Raw genomic sequence first — 22,641 nt, 5'->3', positions numbered from 1 at the left:
AGTTTGACCCCAGTTTCCCAGTTTGACCCCAGTTCCCCAGGTTGACCCCAGATTCCCAGGTTGACCCCAGTTTCCCAGTTTGACCCCAGTTTCCCAGTTTGACCCCAGATTGCCAGTTTGAACTCAGTTTCTCAGTTTGACCCCATTTTCTCAGTTTGACCCCAGTTTCTCAGGTTGACCCGTTTCCCAGTTTGACCCCAGTTTCTCAGGTTGACCCCAGTTTCCCAGGTTGACCCCAGTTTCCCAGTTTGACCCCAGTTTCCCAGGTTGACCCCAGTTTCTCAGTTTGACCTCAGTTCCCCAGGTTGACCCCCGTTTCCCAGTTTTACGCCAGTTTCCCAGGTTGACCCGTTTCCCAGTTTGACCCGTTTCCCAGTTTTACGCCAGTTTCCCAGTTTGACCCCAGTTTCCCAGTTTCCCAGGTTGACCCCAGTTCCCCAGTTTGACCTCAGTTTCCCAGTTTGACCCCAGTTTCCCAGTTTGTCCCCAGTTTCCCAGTTTGAACTCCGTTTCCCAGGTTGACCCCAGTTCCCCAGTTTCCCAGTTTGACCTCAGTTTCCCAGTTTGACCCCAGTTTCCCAGTTTGGCCTCAGTTTCCCAGTTTGACCTCAGTTTCCCAGTTTGACCTCAGTTTCCCAGTTTGACGTCAGTTTCCCAGTTTGACCCCAGTTTCCCAGTTTGACCCCAGTTTCCCAGTTTGACGCCAGTTTCCCAGTTTGACCCCAGTTTCCCAGTTTGACCCCAGTTTCTCAGGTTGACCTCAGTTTCTCAGTTTGACGCCAGTTTCCCAGGTTGACCCGTTTCCCAGTTTGACCCCAGTTTCTCAGTTTGACATCAGTTTCCCAGGTTGACCCCAGTTCCCCAGGTTGACCCCAGTTTCCCAGTTTCACCCCAGTTTCCCAGGTTGACCCCAGTTTCCCAGTTTGACCCCAGTTCCCCAGATTGACCCCAGATTCCCAGGTTGACCCCAGATTCCCAGGTTGACCGCAGTTTCCCAGTTTGACCCCAGATTGCCAGTTTGAACCCAGTTTCTCAGTTTGACCTTAGTTTCTCAGGTTGACCCGTTTCCCAGTTTGACCCCAGTTTCTCAGGTTGACCCCAGTTTCCCAGGTTGACGCCAGTTTCCCAGTTTGACCCCAGTTTCCCAGGTTGACCCCAGTTTCCCAGTTTGACCCCAGTTTCTCAGGTTGACCTCAGTTTCCCAGTTTGACGCCAGTTTCCCAGGTTGACCCCAGTTCCCCAGGTTGACCCCAGTTTACCAGTTTGACCCCAGTTTCCCAGTTTGACCCCAGTTCCCCAGGTTGACCCCAGATTCCCAGGTTGACCCCAGTTTCCCAGTTTGACCCCAGATTGCCAGTTTGAACCCAGTTTCTCAGTTTGACCTCAGTTTCTCAGGTTGACCCGTTTCCCAGTTTGACCCCAGTTTCTCAGGTTGACCCCAGTTTCCCAGGTTGACCCCAGATTCCCAGTTTGAACCCAGTTTCTCAGTTTGACCCCAGTTTCTCAGGTTGACCCGTTTCCCAGGTTGACGCCAGTTTCCAGGTTGACGCCAGTTTCCCAGTTTGACCCCAGTTTCTCAGGTTGACCCGTTTCCCAGGTTGACCCCAGTTTCCCAGTTTGACCCCAGATTCCCAGCTTGAACCCAGTTTCTAAGGTTGACCCCAGTTTCCCAGTTTGGCCCCAGATTCCCAGTTTGAACCCAGTTTCTTAGTTTGACCAGTTTCTCAGATTGACCCCAGATTCCCAGGTTGACCCCAGTTTCCCAGTTTGACCCCAGATTCCCAGTTTGAACCCAGTTTCTCAGTTTGACCCCAGTTTCTCAGATTGACCCCAGTTTCACAGGTGGACCCCAGTTTCCCAGGTTGACGCCAGTTTCCCAGTTTGACCCAAGTTTCTCAGGTTGACCCCAGTTTCCCAGTTTAACGCCAGTTTCCCAGTTTGACCCCAGTTTCCCAGGTTGACCCCAGTTCCCCAGGTTGACCCCAGTTACCGCCGTTTTCCAGTTTGACCTCAGATTTCCAGATTGACCACAGTTTCCCAGGTTGACCCACTTCCAGTTTGACCCATTTCCCAGTTTGACGCCAGTTCCTAGGTTGAACCAGGTTTCCAGTTTGACCCCAGTTTCACAGTTTGACCCCAGTTTCCAAGCTTGACCCCAGTTTTACGCCAGTTTCCTAGTTTGACCCCAGTTTCCCAGTTTGACCCGTTTCCCAGGTTGACCCCAGTTCCCCAGTTTCCCAGTTTGACCCCAGTTTCCCAGTTTGACCCCAGTTTCCCAGTTTGACCCAGTTTCCCAGTTTGGCCTCAGTTTCCCAGTTTGACCCCAGTTTCCCAGGTTGACCCCAGTTTCCCAGGTTGAAACGTTTCCCAGTTTGACCTCAGTTTCCCAGTTTGACCTCAGTTTCCCAGTTTGACCCCAGTTTCCCAGTTTGACCCCAGTTCCCAAGCTTGACCCCAGTTTTACGCCAGTTTCCTAGTTTGACCCCAGTTTCCCAGTTTGACCCGTTTCCCAGGTTGACCCCAGTTCCCCAGTTTCCCAGTTTGACCCCAGTTTCCCAGTTTGACCCCAGTTTCCCAGTTTGGCCTCAGTTTCCCAGTTTGACCCCAGTTTCCCAGGTTGACCCCAGTTTCCCAGGTTGAAACGTTTCCCAGTTTCCCAGTTTGACCTCAGTTTCCCAGTTTGACCTCAGTTTCCAGTTTGACCCCAGTTTCCCAGTTTGACCCCAGTTCCCAAGGTTGACCACAGATTCCCAGGTTGACCCCAGATTCCCAGGTTGACCCCAGTTTCCCAGTTTGACCCCAGATTGCCAGTTTGAACTCAGTTTCTCAGTTTGACCCCAGTTTCTCAGTTTGACCCCAGTTTCTCAGGTTGACCCCAGTTTCCCAGGTTGACCCCAGTTTCCCAGTTTTACCCCAGTTTCCCAGGTTGACCCCAGTTTCTCAGTTTGACCTCAGTTCCCCAGGTTGACCCCAGTTTCCCAGTTTGACCCGTTTCCCAGTTTTACGCCAGTTTCCCAGGTTGACCCGTTTCCCAGTTTGACCCGTTTCCCAGTTTTACGCCAGTTTCCCAGTTTGACCCCAGTTTCCCAGGTTGACCCCAGTTCCCCAGTTTGACCTCAGTTTCCCAGTTTGACCCCAGTTTCCCAGTTTGACCCCAGTTTCCCAGTTTGAGCTCCATTTCCCAGGTTGACCCCAGTTCCCCAGTTTGACCTCAGTTTCCCAGTTTGACCCGTTTGGCCTCAGTTTCCCAGTTTGACCCCAGTTTCCCAGTTTGACCCCAGTTTACCAGGTTGACGCCAGTTTCCCAGGTTGACCCAGTTTCCAAGTTTGACCCCAGTTTCCCAGTTTGACCCCAGATTCCCAGGTTGACCGCAGTTTCCCAGTTTGACCCCAGATTCCCAGTTTGAACCCAGTTTCTCAGTTTGACCCCAGTTTCTCAGTTTGACCCCAGTTTCTCAGGTTGACCCCAGTTTCCCAGGTTGACGCCAGTTTCCCAGTTTGACCCCAGATTCCCAGTTTGACCCCAGTTTCTCAGGTTGACCCGTTTCCCAGGTTGACGCCAGTTTTCCAGTTTGACCCCAGATTCCGTTTGACCCCAGTTTCCCAGGTTGACCCCAGTTTCCCAGTTTGACCCCAGATTCCCAGTTTGACCCCAGTTTCCCAGTTTGACCCCAGTTTCTCAGTTTGACCCCAGTTTCTCAGATTGACCCCAGTTTCTAAGGTTGACCCCAGTTTCCCAGTTTGACCCCAGATTCCCAGTTTGAACCCAGTTTCTCAGTTTGACCCGTTTCTCAGATTGACCCCAGATTCCCAGTTTGACCCGTTTCCCAGTTTGACCCCAATTTCCCAGTTTGACCCCAGATTCCCAGTTTGACCCCAGTTTCCCAGTTTGACCCCAGATTCCCAGTTTGAACCCAGTTTCTCAGTTTGACCCCAGTTTCTCAGGTTGACCCGTTTCCCAGGTTGACGCCAGTTTCCCAGGTTGACGCCAGTTTCCCAGTTTGACCCCAGTTTCTCAGGTTGACCCGTTTCCCAGGTTGACCCCAGTTTCCCAGTTTGACCCCAGATTCCCAGCTTGAACCCAGTTTCTCAGTTTGACCCCAGTTTCTCAGATTGACCCCAGTTTCTAAGGTTGACCCCAGTTTCCCAGTTTGGCCCCAGATTCCCAGTTTGAACCCAGTTTCTCAGTTTGACCAGTTTCTCAGATTGACCCCAGATTCCCAGGTTGACCCCAGTTTCCCAGTTTGACCCCAGATTCCCAGTTTGAACACAGTTTCTCAGTTTGACCCCAGTTTCTCAGATTGACCCCAGTTTCTCAGGTGGGCCCCAGTTTCCCAGGTTGACGCCAGTTTCCCAGTTTGACCCCAGTTTCTCAGGTTGACCCCAGTTTCCCAGTTTAACGCCAGTTTCCCAGTTTGACCCCAGTTCCCCAGGTTGACCCCAGTTTCCGCCGTTTTCCAGTTTGACCTCAGATTTCCAGATTGACCCCAGTTTCTCAGGTGGACCCCAGTTTCCCAGGTTGACGCCAGTTTCCCAGTTTGACCCCAGTTTCTCAGGTTGACCCCAGTTTCCCAGTTTAACGCCAGTTTCCCAGTTTGACCCCAGTTTCCCAGGTTGACCCCAGTTTGACCCCAGTTCCCCAGGTTGACCCCAGTTTCCGCCGTTTTCCAGTTTGACCTCAGATTTCCAGATTGACCACAGTTTCCCAGGTTGACCCACTTCCCAGTTTGACCCGTTTCCCAGTTTGACCCATTTCCCAGTTTGACGCCAGTTCCCTAGGTTGAACCCAGGTTTCCAGTTTGACCCCAGTTTCCCAGTTTGACCCCAGTTTCCAAGGTTGACCCCAGTTTTACGCCAGTTTCCCAGGTTGACCCCAGTTTCCAAGTTTGACCCCAGTTTCCCAGTTTGACCCCAGATTCCCAGGTTGACCGCAGTTTCCCAGTTTGACCCCAGATTCCCAGTTTGAACCCAGTTTCTCAGTTTGACCCCAGTTTCTCAGTTTGACCCCAGTTTCTCAGGTTGACCCGTTTCCCAGGTTGACGCCAGTTTCCCAGTTTGACCCCAGATTCCCAGTTTGACCCCAGTTTCTCAGGTTGACCCGTTTCCCAGGTTGACGCCAGTTTTCCAGTTTGACCCCAGATTCCGTTTGACCCCAGTTTCCCAGGTTGACCCCAGTTTCCCAGTTTGACCCCAGATTCCCAGTTTGACCCCAGTTTCCCAGTTTGACCCCAGTTTCTCAGTTTGACCCCAGTTTCTCAGATTGACCCCAGTTTCTAAGGTTGACCCCAGTTTCCCAGTTTGACCCCAGATTCCAGTTTGAACCCAGTTTCTCAGTTTGACCCGTTTCTCAGATTGACCCCAGATTCCCAGTTTGACCCGTTCCCAGTTTGACCCCAATTTCCCAGTTTGACCCCAGATTCCCAGTTTGACCCCAGTTTCCCAGTTTGACCCAGATTCCCAGTTTGAACCCAGTTTCTCAGTTTGACCCCAGTTTCTCAGGTTGACCCGTTTCCCAGGTTGACGCCAGTTTCCCAGGTTGACGCCAGTTTCCCAGTTTGACCCCAGTTTCTCAGGTTGACCCGTTTCCCAGGTTGACCCCAGTTTCCCAGTTTGACCCCAGATTCCCAGCTTGAACCCAGTTTCTCAGTTTGACCCCAGTTTCTCAGATTGACCCCAGTTTCTAAGGTTGACCCCAGTTTCCCAGTTTGGCCCCAGATTCCCAGTTTGAACCCAGTTTCTCAGTTTGACCAGTTTCTCAGATTGACCCCAGATTCCCAGGTTGACCCCAGTTTCCCAGTTTGACCCCAGATTCATAGTTTGAACACAGTTTCTCAGTTTGACCCCAGTTTCTCAGATTGACCCCAGTTTCTCAGGTGGGCCCCAGTTTCCCAGGTTGACGCCAGTTTCCCAGTTTGACCCCAGTTTCTCAGGTTGACCCCAGTTTCCCAGTTTAACGCCAGTTTCCCAGTTTGACCCCAGTTCCCCAGGTTGACCCCAGTTTCCGCCGTTTTCCAGTTTGACCTCAGATTTCCAGATTGACCCCAGTTTCTCAGGTGGACCCCAGTTTCCCAGGTTGACGCCAGTTTCCCAGTTTGACCCCAGTTTCTCAGGTTGACCCCAGTTTCCCAGTTTAACGCCAGTTTCCCAGTTTGACCCCAGTTTCCCAGGTTGACCCCAGTTTGACCCCAGTTCCCCAGGTTGACCCCAGTTTCCGCCGTTTTCCAGTTTGACCTCAGATTTCCAGATTGACCACCGTTTCCCAGGTTGACCCACTTCCCAGTTTGACCCGTTTCCCCGTTTGACCCATTTCCCAGTTTGACGCCAGTTCCCTAGGTTGAACCCAGGTTTCCAGTTTGACCCCAGTTTCCCAGTTTGACCCCAGTTTCCAAGGTTGACCCCAGTTTTACGCCAGTTTCCCAGTTTGACCCGTTTCCCAGGTTGACCCCAGTTCCCCAGTTTCCCAGTTTGACCCCAGTTTCCCAGTTTGACCCCAGTTTCCCAGTTTGACCCCAGTTTCCCAGTTTGGCCTCAGTTTCCCAGTTTGACCCCAGTTTCCCAGGTTGACCCCAGTTTCCCAGGTTGACCCGTTTCCCAGTTTGACCTCAGTTTCCCAGTTTGACCTCAGTTTCCCAGTTTGACCTCAGTTTCCCAGTTTGACCTCAGTTTCCCAGTTTGACCTCAGTTTCCCAGTTTGACCCCAGTTTCCCAGGTTGACCCCAGTTTCCCAGGTTGACCCGTTTCCCAGTTTGACCTCAGTTTCCCAGTTTGACCTCAGTTTCCCAGTTTGACCCCAGTTTCCCAGGTTGACCCCAGTTCCCAAGGTTGACCCCAGATTCCCAGCTTGACCCCAGATTCCCAGGTTGACCCCAGTTTCACAGTTTGACCCCAGTTTCTCAGTTTGACCCCAGTTTCTCAGGTTGACCCCAGTTTCCCAGGTTGACGCCAGTTTCCCAGTTTGACCCCAGATTCCCAGTTTGACCCCAGTTTCTCAGGTTGACCCGTTTCCCAGGTTGACGCCAGTTTCCCAGTTTGACCCCAGATTCCCAGTTTGACCCCAGTTTCCCAGGTTGACCCCAGTTTCCCAGTTTTACCCCAGTTTCCCAGGTTGACCCCAGTTTCTCAGTTTGACCTCAGTTCCCCAGGTTGACCCGTTTCCCAGTTTTACGCCAGTTTCCCAGGTTGACCCCAGTTTCCCAGTTTGACCCGTTTCCCAGTTTTACGCCAGTTTCCCAGTTTGACCCCAGTTTCCCAGGTTGACCCCAGTTCCCCAGTTTGACCTCAGTTTCCCAGTTTGACCCCAGTTTCCCAGTTTGACCCCAGTTTCCCAGTTTGAGCTCCGTTTCCCAGGTTGACCCCAGTTCCCCAGTTTGACCTCAGTTTCCCAGTTTGACCCGTTTGGCCTCAGTTTCCCAGTTTGACCCCAGTTTCCCAGTTTGACCCCAGTTTACCAGGTTGACGCCAGTTTCCCAGGTTGACCCCAGTTTCCAAGTTTGACCCCAGTTTCCCAGTTTGACCCCAGTTTCTCAGGTTGACCTCAGTTTCTCAGTTTGACGCCAGTTTCCCAGGTTGACCCGTTTCCCAGTTTGACCCCAGTTTCTCAGTTTGACATCAGTTTCACAGGTTGACCCCAGTTCCCCAGGTTGACCCCAGTTTCCCAGTTTGACCCCAGTTTCCCAGGTTGACCCCAGTTTCCCAGTTTGACCCCAGTTCCCCAGGTTGACCCCAGATTCCCAGGTTGACCCCAGATTCCCAGGTTGACCGCAGTTTCCCAGTTTGACCCCAGATTGCCAGTTTGAACCCAGTTTCTCAGTTTGACCTCAGTTTCTCAGGTTGACCCGTTTCCCAGTTTGACACTAGTTTCTCAGGTTGACCCCAGTTTCCCAGGTTGACGCCAGTTTCCCAGTTTGACCCCAGTTTCCCAGGTTGACCCCAGTTTCCCAGTTTGACCCCAGTTTCTCAGGTTGACCTAAGTTTCCCAGTTTGACGCCAGTTTCCCAGGTTGACCCGTTTCCCAGATTGACCCCAGTTTCTCAGTTTGACATCAGTTTCCCAGGTTGACCCCAGTTCCCCAGGTTGACCCCAGTTTCCCAGTTTGACCCCAGTTTCCCAGGTTGACCCCAGTTTCCCAGTTTGACCCCAGTTCCCCAGGTTGACCCCAGATTCCCAGGTTGACCCCAGATTCCCAGCTTGACCCCAGTTTCCCAGTTTGACCCCAGATTGCCAGTTTGAACCCAGTTTCTCAGTTTGACCTCAGTTTCTCAGGTTGACCCCAGTTTCCCAGGTTGACGCCAGTTTCCCAGTTTGACCCCAGTTTCCCAGGTTGACCCCAGTTTCCCAGTTTGATCCCAGATTCCCAGTTTGAACCCAGTTTCTCAGTTTGACCAGTTTCTCAGATTGACCCCAGATTCCCAGGTTGACCCCAGTTTCCCAGTTTGACCCCAGATTCCCAGTTTGACCCCAGTTTCTCAGATTGACCCCAGTTTCTCAGGTGGACCCCAGTTTCCCAGGTTGACGCCAGTTTCCCAGGTTGACGCCAGTTTCCCAATTTGACCCCAGTTTCTCAGGTTGACCCCAGTTTCCCAGTTTAACGCCAGTTTCCCAGTTTGACCCCAGTTTCCCAGGTTGACCCCAGTTTGACCCCAGTTTCTCAGGTTGACCGCAGTTTCCCAGTTTGACGCCAGTTCCCCAGTTTGACGCCAGTTCCCCACTTTGATGCCAGTTCCCCAGTTTGACCCCAGTTCCCCAGGTTGACCCCAGTTTCCGCCGTTTTCCAGTTTAACCTCAGATTTCCAGATTGACCACAGTTTCCCAGGTTGACCCACTTCCCAGTTTGACCCGTTTCCCAGTTTGACCCATTTCCGAGTTTGACGCCAGTTCCCCAGGTTGAACCCAGATTTCCAGTTTGACCCCAGTTTCCCAGTTTGACCCCAGTTTCCAAGGTTGACCCCAGTTTTACGCCAGTTTCCTAGTTTGACCCCAGTTTCTCAGTTTGACCCGTTTCCCAGGTTGACCCCAGTTCCCCAGTTTCCCAGTTTGACCCCAGTTTCCCAGTTTGACCTCAGTTTCCCAGTTTGACCCCAGTTTCCCAGTTTGGCCTCAGTTTCCCAGTTTGACCCCAGTTTCCCAGGTTGACCCCAGTTTCCCAGGTTGACCCATTTCCCAGTTTGACCTCAGTTTCCCAGTTTGACCTCAGTTTCCCAGTTTGACCCCAGTTTCCCAGTTTGACCCCAGTTCCCCAGGTTGACCCCAGATTCCCAGTTTGACCCCAGATTCCCAGGTTGACCCCAGTTTCCCAGTTTGACCCCAGATTGCCAGTTTGAACTCAGTTTCTCAGTTTGACCCCAGTTTCTCAGTTTGACCCCAGTTTCTCAGGTTGACCCATTTCCCAGTTTGACCCCAGTTTCTCAGGTTGACCCCAGTTTCCCAGGTTGACCCCAGTTTCCCAGTTTTACGCCAGTTTCCCAGGTTGACCCCAGTTTCCCAGTTTGACCCGTTTCCCAGTTTTACGCCAGTTTCCCAGTTTGACCCCAGTTTCCCAGGTTGACCTCAGATTTCCAGATTGACCACAGTTTCCCAGGTTGACCCACTTCCCAGTTTGACCCGTTTCCCAGTTTGACCCATTTCCGAGTTTGACGCCAGTTCCCCAGGTTGAACCCAGATTTCCAGTTTGACCCGTTTCCCAGTTTGACCCCAGTTTCCAAGGTTGACCCCAGTTTTACGCCAGTTTCCTAGTTTGACCCCAGTTTCCCAGTTTGACCCGTTTCCCAGGTTGACCCCAGTTCCCCAGTTTGACCCCAGTTTCCCAGTTTGACCTCAGTTTCCCAGTTTGACCCCAGTTTCCCAGTTTGGCCTCAGTTTCCCAGTTTGACCCCAGTTTCCCAGGTTGACCCCAGTTTCCCAGGTTGACCCGTTTCCCAGTTTGACCTCAGTTTCCCAGTTTGACCTCAGTTTCCCAGTTTGACCCCAGTTTCCCAGTTTGACCCCAGTTCCCCAGGTTGACCCCAGATTGCCAGTTTGAACTCAGTTTCTCAGTTTCACAGAATCACAGAATCACAGAAACCCCACAGTGCAGATAGAGGCCATTTCGGCCCATCGAGCCTGCACCGACACATATCCCACCCTATCCCCGTAACCCCACGTATTTAATCCCCCTAACACTAAGGGTCAATTTATCATAGCCAATCAACCTAACCCGCACATCTTTGGACTGTGGGAGGAAACCGGAGCACCCGGAGGAAACCCACGCAAACACGGGGAGAATGTGCAAACTCCACACAGACAGTCACCCGAGGCCGGATTCGAACCCGGGTCCCTGGCGCTGTGAGGCAACAGTGCTAACCACTATGCCACCAGTTTGAACTCAGTTTCTCAGTTTGACCCCAGTTTCTCAGTTTGACCCCAGTTTCTCAGGTTGACCCGTTTCCCAGTTTGACCCCAGTTTCTCAGGTTGACCCCAGTTTCCCAGGTTGACCCCAGTTTCCCAGGTTGACCCCAGTTTCCCAGTTTGACCCCAGTTTCCCAGGTTGACCTCAGTTCCCCAGGTTGACCCCAGTTTCCCAGTTTGACCCGTTTCCCAGTTTTACGCCAGTTTCCCAGGTTGACCCCAGTTTCCCAGTTTGACCCGTTTCCCAGTTTTACGCCAGTTTCCCAGTTTGACCCCAGTTTCCCAGTTTCCCAGGTTGACCCCAGTTCCCCAGTTTGACCTCAGTTTCCCAGTTTGACCCCAGTTTCCCAGTTTGTCCCCAGTTTCCCAGTTTGAACTCCGTTTCCCAGGTTGACCCCAGTTCCCCAGTTTCCCAGTTTGACCTCATTTTCCCAGTTTGACCCCAGTTTCCCAGTTTGGCCTCAGTTTCCCAGTTTGACCTCAGTTTCCCAGTTTGACCTCAGTTTCCCAGTTTGACCCCAGTTTCCCAGTTTGACCTCAGTTTCCCAGTTTGACCCCAGTTTGGCCTCAGTTTCCCAGTTTGACCCCAGTTTCCCAGTTTGACCCCAGTTTACCAGGTTGACCCCAGTTTCCCAGTTTGACGCCAGTTTCCCAGTTTGACCCCAGTTTCCCAGTTTGACCCCAGTTTCTCAGGTTGACCTCAGTTTCTCAGTTTGACGCCAGTTTCCCAGGTTGACCCGTTTCCCAGTTTGACCCCAGTTTCTCAGTTTGACATCAGTTTCCCAGGTTGACCCCAGTTCCCCAGGTTGACCCCAGTTTCCCTGTTTGACCCCAGTTTCCCAGGTTGACCCCAGTTTCCCAGTTTGACCCCAGTTCCCCAGGTTGACCCCAGATTCCCAGGTTGACCCCAGATTCCCAGGTTGACCGCAGTTTCCCAGTTTGACCCCAGATTGCCAGTTTGAACCCATTTTCTCAGTTTGACCTCAGTTTCTCAGGTTGACCCGTTTCCCAGTTTGACCCCAGTTTCTCAGGTTCACCCCAGTTTCCCAGGTTGACGCCAGTTTCCCAGTTTGACCCCAGTTTCCCAGGTTGACCCCAGTTTCCCAGTTTGACCCCAGTTTCTCAGGTTGACCTCAGTTTCCCAGTTTGACGCCAGTTTCCCAGGTTGACCCCAGTTCCCCAGGTTGACCCCAGTTTCCCAGTTTGACCCCAGTTTCCCAGGTTGACCCCAGTTTCCCAGTTTGACCCCAGTTCCCCAGGTTGACCCCAGATTCCCAGGTTGACCCCAGATTCCCAGGTTGACCCCAGTTTCCCAGTTTGACCCCAGATTGCCAGTTTGAACCCAGTTTCTCAGTTTGACCTCAGTTTCTCAGGTTGACCCGTTTCCCAGTTTGACCCCAGTTTCTCAGGTTGACCCCAGTTTCCCAGGTTGACGCCAGTTTCCCAGGTTGACCCCAGTTTCCCAGTTTGACCCCAGTTTCCCAGTTTGACCCCAGTTTCTCAGTTTGACCCCAGTTTCCCAGTTTGACCCCAATTTCCCAGTTTGACCCCAGTTTCCCAGTTTGGCCTCAGTTTCCCAATTTGACCCCAGTTTCCCAGATTGACCCCAGATTCCCAGGTTGACGCCAATTTCCCAGTTTGACCCCAGTTTCCAAGGTTGACCCCAGTTTTACGCCAGTTTCCCAGGTTGACCCCAGTTTCCCAGTTTGACCCGTTTCCCAGTTTGACTTCAGTTTCCAAGGTTGACCCCAGTTTTACGCCCGTTTCCCAGTTTGACTTCAGTTTCCAAGGTTGACCCCAGTTTGACACCAGCTTCCCAGTTTGACCTCAGTTTCCCAGTTTGACCCGTTTCCCAGTTTGACCCCGTTTCCGCCGTTTCCCAGTTTGACCCCAGTTTCCAAGGTTGACCCCAGTTTTACGCCAGTTTCCCAGGTTGACCCCAGTTTCCCAGTTTGACCCGTTTCCCAGTTTGACTTCAGTTTCCAAGGTTGACCCCAGTTTTACGCCCGTTTCCCAGTTTGACTTCAGTTTCCAAGGTTGACCCCAGTTTGACACCAGCTTCCCAGTTTGACCTCAGTTTCCCAGTTTGACCCGTTTCCCAGTTTGACCCCGTTTCCGCCGTTTCCCAGTTTGACCCCAGTTTCCGCCGTTTCCCAGTTTCCCAGTGTGACCCCAGTTTCCCAGTTTGACCCCAGTTTCCCAGTGTGACCCCAGTTTAACCTCAGTTTCCCAGGTTGACGCCAGACTGACCCAGGACGCTCCAGGGTACAACTTCTTACTTCTTACCCAGACAGGCCCAAGCCAGGGTGAGGAATGCCCGAGGACACATCGCTCTCCCGGCTGCTCCTTCACAAACCGCAGGCGACCGTCTCCAGGGCAACCGACCAGGCCGCGCAGCTGGGCCAGGAGGCGGGGCCAGAGGGGCGGGGCCTGGCCAGGGGGCGGGGCGGATGACGTGCGCAGGGCGCGAGCTGCGGCCGTTGCTTTGGAGACGCGAAACAGGCGCGGGGGAGCGGCCTGTCCCGCCCGACCCGCAGCCCCGCCGCGCCACACACCCGGGCACAATGTGGCTCTGCACCTGCTTCGCCCTCGCCTTTCTGTCTCACGGTAAGGAACCGGTCCGAGGCCTGGCATTAATCCCAGGGGTCAGTGTCGGGGTTAATCCCAGAGGTCAGTGTCGGGGTTAATCCCAGGGGTCAGTGTCGGGGTTAATCCCAGAGGTCAGTGTCGGGGTTAATCCCAGGGGTCAGTGTCGGGGTTAATCCCAGGGGTCAGTGTCGGGGTTAATCCCCGGAGTCAGTGTCGGGGTTAATCCCAGGGGTCAGTGTCGGGGTTAATCCCAGGGGTCGGTGTCGGGGTTAATCCCAGGGGTCGGTGTCGGGGTCAATCCCAGGGATCAGTGTCAGGGTTAATTCTGGGGTCAGTGTCATGGTTAATCCCAGGGGTCAGGGTCATTCCCAGGGGTTAGTGTCGGGGTTAATCCCAGGGGTCAGTGTCGGCGTTACTCCCAGGGGTCAGTGTGAGGGTCAATCCCAGGGGTCAGTGTCGGGGTCAATCCCCGGGGTCAGTGTCGGGGTTAAACCCAGGGGTCAGGGTCAATCCCAGGGATCAGTGTCGGGGTCAATCCTGGGGTCAGTGTCGGGGGCAATCACGGGGGTCAGTGTCGGCGTCAATCCCGGGGGTCAGTGTCAGGGTCACGGGGGTCAGTGTCGGGGTCAATCTCAGGGGTCAGTGTCGGGGTCAATCCCGGGGGTCAGTGTCGGGGGCAATCCCGGGGGTCAGTGTCGGGGGCAATCCCGGGGGTCAGTGTCGGGGTGAATCCCGGGGGTCAGTGTCGGGGTCAATCCCGGGGGTCAGTGTCGGGGTCAATCCCGGGGGTCAGTGTCGGGGTCAATCCCGGGGGTCAGTTTCGGGGTCAATCCCGGGGGTCAGTGTCGGGTTTAATCTCGAGGGTCAGTGTCGGGGTTAATCACGGCGGTCATTGTCGGGGTTAATCCCAGGGGTCAGTGTCGGGGTTAATCCCAGGGGTCAGTGTCGGGGTCAATCCCGGGGGTCAGTGTCAGGGTTAATCCCAGGGGTCAGTTTCAGATTTATTCCCAGGGGTCAGTGTCAGGGTTAATCCCAGGGGTCAGTGTCGGGGTTACACCCAGGGGTCAGTGTCAGGGTCAATCCCAGGGGTCAGTGTCGGGGTTAATCCCAGGGGTCAGTGTCGGGGTTAATCCCAGGGGTCAGTGTCGGGGTTAATCCCAGGGGTCAGTGTCGGGGTTCATCCCAGGGGTCAGTGTCGGGGTTAATCCTAGGGGTCAGTGTCGGGGTTCATCCCAGGGGTCAGTGTCGGGGTAAATCCCAGGGGTCCGTGTCGTGGTTAATCCCGGGGGTCATTGTCCGGGTTAATCCCGGGGGTCAGTGTCGGGGTTAATCTTGGGGGTCAGTGTCGGGGTTAATCCCGGGGGTTAGTGTCGGGTTCAATCCCGGGGGTCAGTGTCGGGTTCAATCCCGGGGGTCAGTGTCGGGTTCAATCCCGGGGGTCAGTGTCGGGTTCAATCCCGGGGGTCAGTGTCGGGGTCAATCCCCGGGGTCAGTGTCGGGGTTAAACACAGGGGTCAGGTTCAATCCCAGGGGTCAGTGTCGGGGTCAATCCTGGGGTCAGTGTCGGGGGCAATCACGGGGGTCAGTGTCGGCGTCAATCCCGGGGGTCAGTGTCAGGGTCACGGGGGTCAGTGTCGGGGTCAATCCCAGGGGTCAGTGTCGGGGTCAATCCCAGGGGTCAGTGTCGGGGGCAATCCCGGGGGTCAGTGTCGGGGGCAATCCCCGGGGTCAGTGTCGGGGTCAATCCCGGGGGTCAGTGTCGGGGTCAATCCCGGTGGTCAGTGTCGGGGTCAATCCCGGGGGTCAGTGTCGGGCTCAATTCCGGGGGTCAGTGTCGGGGTCAATCCCGGGGGTCAGTTTCGGGGTCAATCCCGGGGGTCAGTGTCGGGTTTAATCTCGAGGGTCAGTGTCGGGGTTAATCACGGCGGTCATTGTCGGGGTTAATCCCAGGGGTCAGTGTCGGGGTTAATCCCAGGGGTCAGAGTCGGGGTCAATCCCGGGGGTCAGTGTCAGGGTTAATCCCAGGGGTCAGTTTCAGATTTATTCCCAGGGGTCAGTGTCGGGCTTACACCCAGGGGTCAGTGTCAGGGTCAATCCCAGGGGTCAGTGTCGGGGTTAATCCCAGGGGTCAGTGTCGGGGTTAATCACAGGGGTCAGTGTCGGGGTTAATCCCAGGGGTCAGTGTCGGGGTTCATCCCAGGGGTCAGTGTCGGGGTTAATCCTAGGGGTCAGTGTCGGGGTTCATCCCAGGGGTCAGTGTCGGGGTTAATCCCAGGGGTCAGTGTCGGGGTTAATCCCGGGGGTCAGTGTCAGGGTTAATCCCGGGGGTCAGTGTCGGGGTTAATCTTGGGGGTCAGTGTCGGGGTTAATCCCGGGGGTCAGTGTCGGGTTCAATCCCAGGGGTCAGTTTCGGGTTCAATCCCGGGGGTCAGTGTCGGGTTCAATCCCGGGGGTCAGTGTCGGGGTTAAACCCAGGGGTCAGGGTCAATCCCAGGGGTCAGTGTCGGGATCAATCCTGAGGTCAGTGTCGAGGTCAGTGTCGGGGCAATCACGGGGGTCAGTGTCGGCGTCAATCCCGGGGGTCAGTGTCAGGGTCACGGGGGTCAGTGTCGGGGTCAATCTCAGGGGTCAGTTTCGGGGTCAATCCCAGGGGTCAGTGTCGGGGGCAATCCCGGTGGTCAGTGTCGGGGTCAATCCCGGGGGTCAGTGTCGGGGTCAATCCCGGGGGTCAGTGTCGGGGTCAATCCCGGGGGTCAGTGTCGGGGTCAATCCCGGGGGTCAGTTTCGGGGTCAATCCCGGGGGTCAGTGTCGGGTTTAATCTCGAGGGTCAGTGTCGGGGTTAATCACGGCGGTCATTGTCGGGGTTAATCCCAGGGGTCAGTGTCGGGGTTAATCCCAGGGGTCAGTGTCGAGGTCAATCCCGGGGGTCAGTGTCAGGGTTAATCCCAGGGGTCAGTTTCAGATTTATTCCCAGGGGTCAGTGTCGGGGTTACACCCAGGGGTCCGTGTCAGGGTCAATCCCAGGGGTCAGTGTCGGGGTTAATCCCAGGGGTCAGTGTCGGGGTTAATCACAGGGGTCAGTGTCGGGGTTAATCCCAGGGGTCAGTGTCGGGGTTCATCCCAGGGGTCAGTGTCGGGGTTAATCCTAGGGGTCAGTGTCGGGGTTCATCCCAGGGGTCAGTGTCAGGGTTAATCCCGGGGGTCAGTGTCAGGGTTAATCCCGGGGGTCAGTGTCGGGGTTAATCTTGGGGGTCAGTGTCAGGGTCAATCCCGGGGGTCAGTGTCGGGTTCAATCCCGGGGGTCAGTGTCGGGGTCAATCCCAGGGGTCGGTGTCGGGGTCAATCGCAGGGGTCAGTGTCGGGGTCAATCCCGGGGGTCAGTGTCGGGGTCACTCCCGGGGGTCAGTGCCGGGGGCAATCCCGTGGGTCAGTGTCGAGGGCAATCCCGGGGATCAGTGTCGGGGTCAATCCCGGGGGTCAGTGTCGGGGTCAATCCCGGGGGTCAGTGCCGGGGGCAATCCCGTGGGTCAGTGTCGAGGGCAATCCCGGGGATCAGTGTCGGGGTCAATCCCGGGGGTCAGTGTCGGGGGCAATCCCGGGGGTCAGTGTCGGGGTCAATCCCGGGAGTCAGTGTCGGGGTCACGGGGGTCAGTGTCGGGGTCACTCCCAGTGGTCAATGTCGGGGACAATCCCAGGGGTCAGTGTCAGGGTCAATCCCAGCGGTCAGTGTCGGGGTTAATCCCAGGGGTCAGTATCGTGGTTAATCCCAGGGGTCAGTGTCGGGGTTAATCCCAGTGGTCAGTGTTGGGGTTAATTCCGGGGGTCAGTATCGGGGTTAATTCCGGGGGTCAGTGTCGGGGTTAATCCCAGGGTTCAGTGACGGGGTTAATCCCCGAGGTCAGTGTCGGGGTTAATCCCAGGGGTCAGTGTCGGGGTTAATCCCAGGGATCAGTGTCGGGGTTAATCCTAGGGGTCAGTGTCGGGGTTAATCCCAGGGGTCAGTGTCGGGGTTAATCCCAGGGGTCAGTGTCAGTGTTAATCACAGTGGTCAGTGTCGGGGTTAATCCCAGGGTCAGTGTCAGGGTTAATTCTGGGGTCAGTGTCATGGTTAATCCCAGGGGTCAGGGTCATTCCCAGGGGTTAGTGTCGGGGTTAATCCCAGGGGTCAGTGTCGGCGTTAATCACAGTGGTCAGTGTCGGGGTTAATCCCAGGGATCAGTGTCGGGGTTAATCCTAGGGGTCAGTGTCGGGGTTAATCCCAGGGGTCAGTGTCAGGGTCAATCCCAGGGGTCAGTGTCGGTGTTAATCACAGTGGTCAGTGTCGGGGTTAATCCCAGGGATCAGTGTCGGGGTTAATCCTAGGGGTCAGTGTCGGGTTTAATCCCAGGGGTCAGTGTTGGGGTTAATCGCAGGGGTCAGTGTCGGGGTTAATCCCAGTGGTCAGTCTCAGTGTTAATTCCGGGGTCAGTGTCGGTGTTAATCCCAGGGGTCAGTGTCGGGGTCAATCCCAGGGATCAGTGTCAGGGTTAATTCTGGGGTCAGTGTCATGGTTAATCCCAGGGGTCAGGGTCATTCCCAGGGGTTAGTGTCGGGGTTAATCCCAGGGGTCAGTGTCGACGTTACTCCCAGGGGCCAGTGTCAGGGTCAATCCCAGGGGTCAGTGTCGGGGTCAATCCCCGGGGTCAGTGTCGGGGTTAAACCCAGGGGTCAGGGTCAATCCCAGGGGCCAGTGTCGGGGTCAATCCTGTGGTCAGTGTCGGGGGCAATCACGGGGGTCAGTGTCGGCGTCAATCCCGGGGGTCAGTGTCAGGGTCACGGGGGTCAGTGTCGGGGTCAATCTCAGGGGTCAGTGTCGGGGTCAATCCCAGGGGTCAGTGTCGGGGGCAATCCCGGGGTTCAGTGTCGGGGTGAATCCCGGGGGTCAGTGTCGGGGTCAATCCCGGGGGTCAGTATCGGGGTCAATCCCGGGGGTCAGTGTCGGGGTCAATCCCGGGGGTCAGTGTCGGGGTCAATCCCGGGGGTCAGTGTCGGGTTTAATCTCGAGGGTCAGTGTCGGGGTTAATCACGGCGGTCATTGTCGGGGTTAATCCCAGGGGTCAGTGTTGGGGTTAATCCCAGGGGTCAGTGTCGGGGTCAATCCCGGGGGTCAGTGTCAGGGTTAATCCCAGGGGTCAGTGTCAGATTTATTCCCAGGGGTCAGTGTCAGGGTTAATCCCAGGGGTCAGTGTCGGGGTTACACCCAGGGGTCAGTGTCAGGGTCAATCCCAGGGGTCAGTGTCGGGGTTAATCCTAGGGGTCAGTGTCGGGGTTCATCCCAGAGGTCAGTGTCGGGGTTAATCCCAGGGGTCAGTGTCGGGGTTAATCCCGGGGGTCAGTGTCAGGGTTAATCCCGGGGGTCAGTGTCGGGGTTACTCTTGGGGGTCAGTGTCGGGGTTAATCCCGGGGGTCAGTGTCGGGTTAAATCCCGGGGGTCAGTGTCGGGTTCAATCCCGGGGGTCAGTGTCGGGTTCAATCCCGGGGGTCAGTGTCGGGGTCAATCCCCGGGGTCAGTGTCGGGGTTAAACCCAGGGGTCAGGGTCAATCCCAGGGGTCAGTGCCGGGGTCAATCCTGGGGTCAGTGTCGGGGTCAGTGTCGGGGGCAATCACGGTGGTCAGTGTCGGCGTCAATCCCGGGGTTCAGTGTCAGGGTCACGGGGGTCAGTGTCGGGGTCAATCTCAGGGGTCAGTGTCGGGGTCAATCCCAGGGGTCAGTGTCGGGGGCAATCCCGGGGGTCAGTGTCGGGGTCAATCCCGGGGGTCAGTGTCGGGGTCAATCCCGGGGGTCAGTGTCGGGGTCAATCCCGGGGGTCAGTGTCAGGGTTAATCCCAGGGGTCAGTTTCAGATTTATTCCCAGGGGTCAGTGTCGGGGTTAATCCCAGGGGTCAGTGTCGGGGTTAATCACAGGGGTCAGTGTCGGGGTTAATCCCAGGGGTCAGTGTCGGGGTTCATCCCAGGGGTCAGTGTCGGGGTTAATCCTAGGGGTCAGTGTCGGGGTTCATCCCAGGGGTCAGTGTCGGGGTTAATCCCAGGGGTCAGTGTCGGGGTTAATCCCGGGGGTCAGTGTCGGGGTTAATCTTGGGGGTCAGTGTCGGGGTTAATCCCGGGGGTCAGTGTCGGGTTCAATCCCGGGGGTCAGTGTCGGGTTCAATCCCGGGGGTCAGTGTCGGGGTCAATCCCGGGGGTCAGTGTCGGGGTCAATCCCAGGGGTCAGTGTCGGGGTCAATCGCAGGGGTCAGTGTCGGGGTCAATCCCGGGGGTCAGTGTCGGGGTCAATCCCGGGTGTCAGTGCCGGGGGCAATCCCGTGGGTCAGTGTCGAGGGCAATCACGGGGATCAGTGTCGGGGTCAATCCCGGGGGTCAGTGTCGGGGGCAATCCCGGGGGTCAGTGTCGGGGTCAATCCCGGGGGTCAGTGTCGGGGTCACTCCCAGTGGTCAGTGTCGGGGACAATCCCAGGGGTCAGTGTCAGGGTCAATCCCAGCGGTCAGTGTCGGGGTTAATCCCAGGGGTCAGTATCGTGGTTAATCCCAGGGGTCAGTGTCGGGGTTAATCCCAGTGGTCAGTGTCGGGGTTAATTCCGGGGGGTCAGTATCGGGGTTAATTCCGGGGGTCAGTGTCGGGGTTAATCCCAGGGTTCAATGACGGGGTTAATCCCCGAGGTCAGTGTCGGGGTTAATCCCAGGGATCAGTGTCGGGGATAATCCCAGGGATCAGTGTCGGGGTTAATCCGAGGGGTCAGTGTCGGGGTTAATCCCAGGGGTCAGTGTCGGGGTTAATCCCAGGGGTCAGTGTCGGTGTTAATCACAGTGGTCAGTGTCGGGGTTAATCCCAGGGTCAGTGTCGGTGTCAATCCCAGGGGTCAGTGTCGGGGTTAATCCCAGGGTTCAGTGTCGGGGTTAATCCCTGGGGTCAATATTGGGGTTAATCCCAGGGTTCAGTGTTAATCCAATGGTTCAGTTTCGGGGTTAATCCCAGGGGTCAGTATCGGAGTGAATCCCAGGGGTCAGTGTCGGGGTTAATCCCAGGGGTCAGTGTCGTGGTTAATCCCAGGGGTCAGTGTCGGAGTTAATCCCAGGGGTCAGTGTCGGGGTTAATCCCAGGGGTCAGTGTCGGGGTTAATCCCAGGGTCAGTGTCGGGGTTAATCCCAGGGGTCAGTGTCGGGGTTAATTCCAGGGGTCAGTGTCGGGGTTAATTCCAGGGGTCAGTGTCGGGGTTAATTCTGGGGTCAGTGTCAGGGTTAATCCCAAGGGTCAGTGTCCGTGTCAATCCCAGTGGTCAGTGTCGGTGTCAATCCCGGGGGTCAGTGTCGGGGTCAATCCCGGGGGTCAGTGTCGGGGTCAATCCCGGGGGTCAGTGTCGGGGTCAATCCCGGGGGTCAGTGTCGGGGTCAATCCCGGGGGTCAGTGTCGGGGTCAATCCCGGGGGTCAGTTTCGGGGTTAATCCCTGGGGTCAGTGTCGGGGTTAATCACGGCGGTCAGTGTCGGGGTTAATCCCAGGGGTCAGTGTCGGGGTTAATCCCAGGGGTCAGTGTCGGGGTTAATCCCAGGGGTCAGTGTCGGGGTTAATCCCAGGGGTCAGTGTCGGGGTCAATCCCAGGGGTCAGTGTCAGGGTTAATTCTGGGGTCAGTGTCGGGGTTAATCCCAGGGGTCAGTGTCAGGGTTATTCCCAGGGGTTAGTGTCGGTGTTAATCCCAGGGGCCAGTGTCGGCGTTAATCCCGGGGGTCAGTGTCGGGTTTAATCTCGGGGGTCAGTGTCGGGTTTAATCTCGGGGGTCAGTGTCGGGGTTAATTACGGCGGTCAGTGTCAGGGTTATTCCCAGGGGTCAGTGTCGGGGTTACTCCCAGGGGTCAGTGTCTGGGTCAATCCCCGGGGTCAGTGTCGGGGTTAATCCCAGGGGCCAGTGTCGGGGTCAATCCCAGGGGCCAGTGTCAGGGTCAATCCCAGGGGTCAGTGTCGGGGTCAATCCCAGGGGTCAGTTTCGGGGTCAATCCCAGGGGTCAGTGTCGGCGTTAATCCCGGGGGTCAGTGTCGGGTTTAATCTCGGGGGTCAGTGTCGGGGTCAATCCCGGGGGTCAGTGTCGGGGTCAATCCCGGGGGTCAGTGTCGGGGTCAATCCCGGGGGTCAGTGTCGAGGACAATCCCCGGGGTCAGTGTCGGGGTCAATCCCGGTGGTCAGTGTCGGGGTCAATCCCGGGGGTCATTGTCGGGGTCAATCCCCGGGGTCAGTGTCGGGGTTAATCCCAGGGGCCAGTGTCGGGGTCAATCCCAGGGGCCAGTGTCAGGGTCAATCCCATGGGTCAGTGTCGGGGTCAATCCCAGGGGTCAGTTTCGGGGTCAATCCCAGGGGTCAGTGTCGGCGTTAATCCCGGGGGTCAGTGTCGGGTTTAATCTCGGGGGTCAGTGTCGGGTTTAAACTCGGGGGTCAGTGTCAGGGTTATTCCCAGGGGTCAGTGTCGGGGTCAATCCCGGGGGTCAGTGTCGGGGTCAATCCCGGGGGTCAGTGTCGAGGACAATCCCGGGGGTCAGTGTCGGGGACAATCCCGGGGGTCAGTGTCGGGGTCAATCCCGGTGGTCAGTGTCGGGGTCAATCCCGGGGGTCATTGTCGGGGTCAATCCCGGGGGTCAGTGTCGGGGTCAATCCCGGGGGTCAGTTTCGGGGTTAATCCAGGGGGGTCAGTGTCGGGTTTAATCTCGGGGGTCAGTGTCGGGGTTAATCACGGCGGTCAGTGTCGGGGTTAATCCCAGGGGTCAGTTTCGGGGTTAATCCCGGGGGTCAGTGTCGGGTTTAATCTCGGGGGTCAGTGTCGGGGTTAATCACGGCGGTCAGTGTCGGGGTTAATCCCAGGGGTTAGTGTCGGTGTTAATTCCAGGGGTCAGTGTCTTGGTTACTCCCAGGGGTCAGTGTCAGGGTCAATCCGAGGGGTCAGTGTCGGGGTCATTCCCAGGGGTCAGTTTCGGGGTCAATCCCAGCGGTCAGTGTCGGGGTTAATCCCAGGGGTCAGTGTCGGGTGCAATCCCGGGGGTCAGTGTCGGGGTCAATCCCGGGGGTCAGTGTCAGGGTTAATCCCAGGGGTCAGTTTCAGGGTTATTCCCAGGGGTCAGTGTCAGGGTTAATCCCAGGGGTCAGTGTCAGGGTTAATCCCAGGGGTCAGTGTCGGGGTTACACCCAGGGGTCAGTGTCAGGGTCAATCCCAGGGGTCAGTGTCGGGTTCAATCCCGGGGGTCAGTGCCGGGTTCAATCCCGGGGGTCAGTGTCGGGGGCAATCCCGGGGGTCAGTGTCGGGGGCAATCCCGGGGGTCAGTGTCGGGGTCACGGGGGTCAGTGTCGGGGTCAATCTCAGGGGTCAGTGTCGGGGTCAATCCCAGGGGTCAGTGTCGGGGGCAATCCCGGTTGTCAGTGTCGGGGTCAATCCCGGGCGTCAGTGTCGGAGTCAATCCCGGGGGTCAGTATCGGGGTCAATCCCAGGGGTCAGTGTCGGGGTCAATCCCGGGGGTCAGTGTCGGGGTCAATCCCGGGCGTCAGTGTCGGGGTCAATCCCGGGGGTCAGTGTCGGGGTCAATCCCGGGTCAGTGTCGGGGTCAATCCCAGGGGTCAGTGTCGGGGTCAATCCCAGGGGTCAGTGTCG

The sequence above is a fragment of the Somniosus microcephalus genome, chromosome 19, assembly GCF_052327205.1.
Source record: "Somniosus microcephalus isolate GS21.2 chromosome 19, FLI_Smic_1.0, whole genome shotgun sequence".
In the NCBI taxonomy this organism is placed as follows: domain Eukaryota; kingdom Metazoa; phylum Chordata; class Chondrichthyes; order Squaliformes; family Somniosidae; genus Somniosus; species Somniosus microcephalus.
The sequence above is the reverse complement of the archived record's forward strand: the minus strand, read 5'-3'. Positions refer to the sequence as shown.